Raw genomic sequence first — 6,976 nt, 5'->3', positions numbered from 1 at the left:
TTCCTGCTGGATCTGGGAACCTTTGAGTTCTCCACATGAGGGTTTATGGCAAGTCTCTACCCCAAAGTAAAGAGATGCTTCGTCAAAATTAGGAGCCTAAGAAACATGACAGAAGGGTGTCATTAAAAAAGTGAAATAAAGTGTCTCAAGAAGAGAGGGGTAGAACTTTTCCTGGAAAGAATCTGAGAGAATGAAGGACAAAGTCCATCAGGAGTGGCTGAAAGCTGCTGGTTCTGCCATTCAGAGAAGGAAAGCCAAGGGCTTTCCTCTAGATTTCCTCTAGAGCTCTGCTTCCTCTGAAGTCCCGTAGTTTGGAATTATTCTCCTTCCAGAAAGCCATTGAATAACTGGATAGACTCCCAGGGGCAAGCAAATTGCAAAATCAGACCCCAGGAGTCAACACACTTAGGTCTAAGAAGTTGCTTGGGAAGAGAAGAGGAGGAACCCCATGAATCTATGTGGAGGGAAGCGTTGATTCGAGGGGGAATCTGGAAGAAACCTGGAGGTGCTGCTGTCCCAGTGACTGCTGCGGGATCATCCACCCTGACTGAGCTTTTCATACACCAGATTTCATTTACATTTTAGCCTCTAAGGCCGTGTCCGCAGGTGCTGCATGCCCGAGCGTTTGCACATCCACATGGATTAAGCTGCAGCCTCTCGGTGTGTCAATGGCCGTGTTACCACCAACATTAGCACATCCAGTGCAGCTTCTCCACAGCAGCAGCAGCTCCTTCTGAATCCTCATGCATAATTCCAGGGTCAGGTAGACCCAGGCCTGGAATTGCAATGAATTCATCACCACCAGAAGAGAGGAATGCAGGTGCAGAAATTTTTCTAAATAGTATATTCTACTTAAAAGAAAATTAATTAACACAGGGCTATTCCTGTCCTGAAAAAGGAGGTCACACTAGATGATCACAATTGGTCCCTTTTGTCCTTGTAATACATATACACATATACAGCGTTGGGAGCTGCTGGAGAGAGCACGATGCCAGTGGTAATAGCGTGAGGAGAATGCCAAAGAAAATGGGCCAAGTTAAATTTGGACAAATATATCATGAGAGCAGCAGAAGTGAAGCATTTCCACCCCGTCTTCCCAGCTCGGGGAAGGCGGACTTAGCACGCAGCACCAGACCAAGCGACTTGTCAGGCTTTTTGACTTTGTCCAGCATGTACAAGTCACAGGACGCCCAGCAGAAGTCGCAGGCTGTTGTTGGGAAGCCACGCAAGCCACCACCCTGAAGTCATCAACTGCCGGTTCAGAGGTTTCAGGTTGTCGACACGGAGCGGGGGGTACATGAAGGTGCTATATCACAGTGTCTCATCCTTAGAAACACACCACGCTCAGGACAAATAATAATCGTGTCCACTGGTGTTCGGTGTTTAAAGGACTGATGCTGCTCCTGCTGCCAGGAAATGTTGTTTACTGGTTTTGTAGTGCTCGGCCACATAAACCCAGTGGTCAAACACTGGCACACCCTGTGTGCAGCTCCGCAACTTCCTCTCAACACAGCGGCTCTTTCAGTGGTGGCCCTCCTGCCACCACGGCTGTCCTAAGGGATCCATCGTCCTGCACTGAAGATTGAATTTCCCCCTCCATGGCTTCCCAGGGACCTGCTCACAGCCGTGTGGAGGTGCTACTGGGGGGACAGGGGTTGGGGGGCCTGGCAGTGCTGGGGAACGGGGGGACTCGAGGAGCTGAAAGGGCTTTTCCAGCCCAAACCCTTCTGTGATTCTATCCCCAGAAGATACCCTGGACCATGGAAGACACCACCTCAGATTTGTGCCTCGCTATTTGTAAAGCATCACTGAATGGAATGGGGTGAGATCAGACAAGGCAGGAGTTTTCAGGATAAGAACAGCTCAGAGTCATTTCACTCTGTTCTGGGCGTTCAGGTGCCCGGCCAGTCTGAACTGCCGCTGGGCAGACAGCGGTGCCCAGAAATAACCATGTGGAGAAAGGGACAGGGAAAGGCCCAGCCCAGTTTTTCCCTCTTCCCAGGGCATCTCCATCGAGGCACGTCCATCCTGTGCTATATTGAACACAGCAGGAAATATTCGTGTTGACTGAATTTGCATGTGAGAGTTTAAATAAGAAATAATGTCTTTGTAAGGGCAGTGGCGGGGAGCGATGCTGTCCCTTGCTCTGGCAGGATGCGTTCCACAGCGCTTCACACGGCGTCCAAAGATGGGCTTGGAGAAATGCTTCTACCTGCTGTGAATTCACTGCAGTGTCAGTGCAGTGTACATCTGTCCCCAGAGCAGCAGGAGCACCTGGGCACCTCTGGAATTCAGCTGCCAAAACCTGTGAGTGCCTGTCAGGGAACTGCCCAGTGCCAAAAGAAGCATCTCGTAGTATGTGTCAAGAGTCGATGAGCAGCTAAAATGCCAGTAGAGGAGATGCTCTGCTACTTTGCTTTTATGGCCGAGCTACTGCAGAAGCAGAAAGTGATTTTCCAGCCGTTGTAACCACGAACACAAACTCTCTGCTCGTATACAACAAATACATCAGTGCTGAGACGCTGCTGCACGCAGAGACCGCACCAGTGCAGGGCAAGAGCTGCAAACCCTGGGCACGAGAAGTGGGGAAGCTGCTTGTGCCGCGCAAAGCCCCGGCAAGCACTGAGGGCAGGAAGGGGAGATGCGGTCTGCTCCTGGAAGAAAAGAAATGACAGAACGGTGCCACAACGGCAGAGTTGTCTCTGTGCTGCAAAAAAGACATGGGAGGAAGCTGCATTCCCCAGTCATGGGTAAAATATAAAATAGGGTGGGTTTAAATGTACAGATACAATAAGGCTAGCAGAGAAAAAAAAAAGGTCTTCAGAAAGAACTTCTTTATAGCATGAAACCTAAATCAAGAGTCTTTCAAATACCTGGGGCAGAACAAGGGCTCAGCAGCGCGTAGCGGCGGCAGAAAAGCCCGGGGCCAGGAGGAAGAGCTGGAGGTGGGTTAGGGCAGGGAGGAAAGGCTGAGCGACTCCTCGCACCTAGCGTCGTGCTGGGGAAGCCGGGTGAATTCCCACCAGGGAACCTGGCAGGGAGGGAGCAGGGGATTCGCTCTGCAGTGGAAGCGTCAGTCACGTTTGTTAAACAGTTTGACCGAACGGTGGGTTTAAGACCTCAGGCATCACCAGAGCAACCTCTGTCTTCTGCAACTGCGCCCACAGTTCTCCCCGGCTGGAGATTTCTATACAGAGGTTTCTGAAGAAATGGCACCAAACACACCACGGAGAGTCCCGGCGCTGAAGTGCCCCTGCAGTGTGCGGCACAAGGTCCCGCGTGTGCACCGGGGAGAAGCAGGAGCGGGAGCTGGGATTCAAAATAGCTGAGATGGCTCAATCACAGACGCTGCCAGCAGAGCCAAGGAGAAAATGAGGGCACTTCGGAATGACAGACACTTCAGGAGCTCACAGAAGTTTGTCTCACTCCTCAGCTGAAACTGCCCAGGCGAAAGTTTGGGGGAGTCATTTTTGTCATCGGAAATATCGGTTTTTAACTACCACTTCCTTTGTTTCACTGTCATGGCAGAAATTCTACCCACGAGTCCTGGCGGGTGCTGTTGGTGCTCCATCTCCTTTAGCCCTCCCGGCCCCGTTCTCCTCGGCCTTGCTCTCCCTCCAGGGATGATGCTCCACAGCAGCTCAGCTGCAGGGGGACTGTGAGAGCTGCGGTTTATCCAGCGAGGTAAAACGCTATCACGAGGGGCACTCCCACGGAGAACCACTACAGCTCAGGCTGGAGTGGATTTACATCCATCTGATCCAAACCAAAGCATTTCTTCACGTTTCTGAATTCTCCTGAACTTCTGTCACAAGAGTTGAAATTTGGACTTTTTGTTCCAAAATAGGGCAACAATAAATGTTGAAATATTGGCATTTCCCATAGGAAGGAAATTCCATTATTTGAGCAGCTCTGTGAAACACGAAGGAGAGTCATTTGCAGAAATGCTGCTAACTCAGAACGAAGGTCACAGCCGCAGCCTCGGACTCTGCTCCCCGGCCCAAGCGAGCAGCGCCGGCTGCCGAACTCACCCCAGCCCCCCAATTAAGGTTACTGTAACAGGGAGGGCGAGACCACGGAATTGCCAAACCCAGGAAGGAGGGTTGCAGGATTGCTCAACAAACAAGAAAATCACATCGTTCCCCACCATTAGCAACTGGCAATATCCCAGTGGCTTTTTAGACTCGAGCAGGAAACACCCACGTTGCGAGACACATCTCAGCAAGGATGGTCCATGAGCATCCCCTTCATCACCCACGTGTTCAGATGACGGGGGCTGCACACACTTACACCCGCGGTTCATGACAACACGCTCCTTAATGTCTTTTTTTCAGCAGTTCAGACAAATCGAGCCTTTTCCAACGGCTAACGCGGGAAGCATTGAGGCAACGGTTGGACTAGATGAGTTTAAAGGTCTCCTCCAGCCAAAACGATCCTGAGGTCCCGTGAAGTGGTTACTGGAAGACAGTGGAGCTGTGGGATGGTGGACACAGGCATCTGCCTGGGTTTTCTGAACCCAGCTCTGCAGCCCCGGTGCCTCGTCCAGAGCAAACAGACTTCACCGGTCCACAGGCTGACAGAGTCGCAGGTGGGTTTTTCCCTCATCATCACTTTAAAAACCCACACTCTGCCCATCTTTAAGAGTTTTGCTTCATAAAGAGCCAAGAGATAATCAGTATCTTTCTTAAAAAGCCGAGATGATTGTAGTTGTTCTACTGGCTCTGCAAACCTCTGTTAGACACACAAACCTCTGCTGGACGCACAAACCTCTGCTGGAAGCACAAACCCTCTGTCTCCAGAGCCCTTTGCCCAGAACTCCACTCGTGGAGGACCGCAGCCTTTCCAGGCTGGCCAGAGACGCAGACCGAGAGCGTGTCTAGAGAGGGAGGGGGCGCGAAACAAACCCGTGACATTTTTCATCCACTTGTGAGATTAGCATCAATCATCTTGAAAGGTGCTTTGTGGAGCAAATCACGAGGGAGCTGATTTGGGAAAGCTGTTCCAGGCTGTTGCCCAACAAGCCCTTCCTTCATCTCTGAGCCGCTGTGCGAGGATAGCACCAGAAGACCCTTGATGGGGTGACTAAGGGACACGAGGGGCAGTTGTCCTGTCTTTTCATGTTGCATCTCACAAGGGTGACATCAGGAGTTTCCTTTTTACCCTTTGTTGATACTTCCAGCATCACGTGGCCTCTGTGCGACAACATGGACGATCAAGTGAGGCTGGCTCTCTAGAAAGAGGAGAGACTCGAGCGAGTTACTTCACCCTGGGGTTTGTTACCCAAGGATCACTCCACCCTGGAAAGACTCTGTCTGGGCATCAGGGACCTCCATCCTGAGGAGCAGAGCTTTTCACCTCCTCCACAGCTTCAGGTTGCTGCTCTGTGTCCTGTTTAATAATTCAAATGTGTCTGGAAATTGCCACAGATGCAATTCAAAAGGACGCGTGGGAAAAGTTGCTGAAGGAGAAGGTTCAAGGCGTTCGTCCCTGGGAGCTTATGGCTAGAAAAGGCCTGGGGGTATTAACCAGGGGAGGGATGAGCCCAGGTTCTAGGGATGAGCCAGGTTCAAGCTGAACTTCAGACCCAGGAAGTGGAACAGGACAATTACCCACTGTTAGCCAACCATTCCTCCCCGAGGTAGGTTCAGCGGTTGAGGGATGGCCAAGTGTGTGGCAGCTCTGCCCCTCTCTGGGTAGTGTCAGAAATGCACTTGTCCCCTCAAAGAGCCTCTTTACTGCAGGTCACCGATCTCCAGCAGCGATCGGTGAGGTCAGGTGCCTTCTGTAAGAAAAGCTGCTGGCCCAGCCGGCGAGGAGCAGGGGCACAAGGAAGAAGGGATGTCCCTTCTCCAGGACTGCCCCACCGTCAGCCAGGGTTGTGGACCCAGCAGAAGAAGCAGAGATCAGCCGTGCACCAGCTTGCGCCACCATGATCTGCCTCCTTTTCCCTCTCTGGTTGGGCAAGCTCTCAGCCACGTTTCTCCAGGAGTATTTTGGGTGCATGGTGCAGGCAGAGCACTGGAGTCTAATCCCCATAACCGGAGACATTCACTGTGGGATAAAATTATCCTCTGGTGTGGCCAGTTCCAATAGGTGCTTTGCTGGAAAGATGACGGAAACTTTGCAGGGTTCAGGGCTCGAGTTTCCAGTCCCCAGCTGACACTCGCATGACCTGAGACCTCACTGAACTTGTGCAACCTTTGATAGGAAAATTAGTGCCATTTCCTCCATGTGAGCAACCGAGTCGCGTAAAGACCGAGCAATCTGTCGGGTGCAGACAGTGTGTCCCTGTCTCCTGACGCAGCACTGGCCTGTGTCCATGCTGATGGAGCAAGCTAAAGCAAGGGAGAATGACAGAGGTAGTGAAGACCCCAGGCTCCAAATGGCCTGTCCAGCGAAGTCCCATCTAATCACCATCCTGATCTACAGTTAGACTTGATCTTAAAGGTCTTTTCCAACCAAAATAATTCTGTGATTCATGTCTGCAAAAAGCCAGTTGGTGTTGGGAGCTGCTTTCTGTAACCTGGGCTGAAGAGGTCTGGCTCTCCTCCTCTCCCAGAGCCTGATGGGGACACAGGGCTCAGGGTGATTTTGGTCCCAGGACTCTCTGCAGATTAGACTGTCACCCTGTTTTTGACCTACCCCTTGCTGGACGAGTTCAAACTCTGGGGCAAGTCCCAGCTGCAGAGACCGCGCATCACTGCTGGTGTGCTCAGCTGGAGCCTCAGCACAGCCCCTGCACTGGAGCCACCTGAATTAAGGAGGAGGCTACGTCAGGACCAACTGGTCTGTGCCCTGAGTCGCGTACCTGGTAGGGATAGCGATGGAGCTGCTGCTGTAACCTTGGTGCTTGGCTTTTGTGCCCATCCAGAGGCCACCATGGGCTCTGTGGGGCTCACCCCAGCAACCTGACTGGTGGTTTGGGCATGGGGCATTAATGGAAACTTTGAAATTACCAGATAAACTGCAGCAGGAA

Source organism: Buceros rhinoceros, unplaced genomic scaffold (genome assembly GCF_000710305.1).
Source record: "Buceros rhinoceros silvestris isolate BGI_N320 unplaced genomic scaffold, ASM71030v1 scaffold25412, whole genome shotgun sequence".
NCBI lineage: Eukaryota > Metazoa > Chordata > Aves > Bucerotiformes > Bucerotidae > Buceros > Buceros rhinoceros.
Note: the sequence above shows the minus strand (reverse complement) of the source record.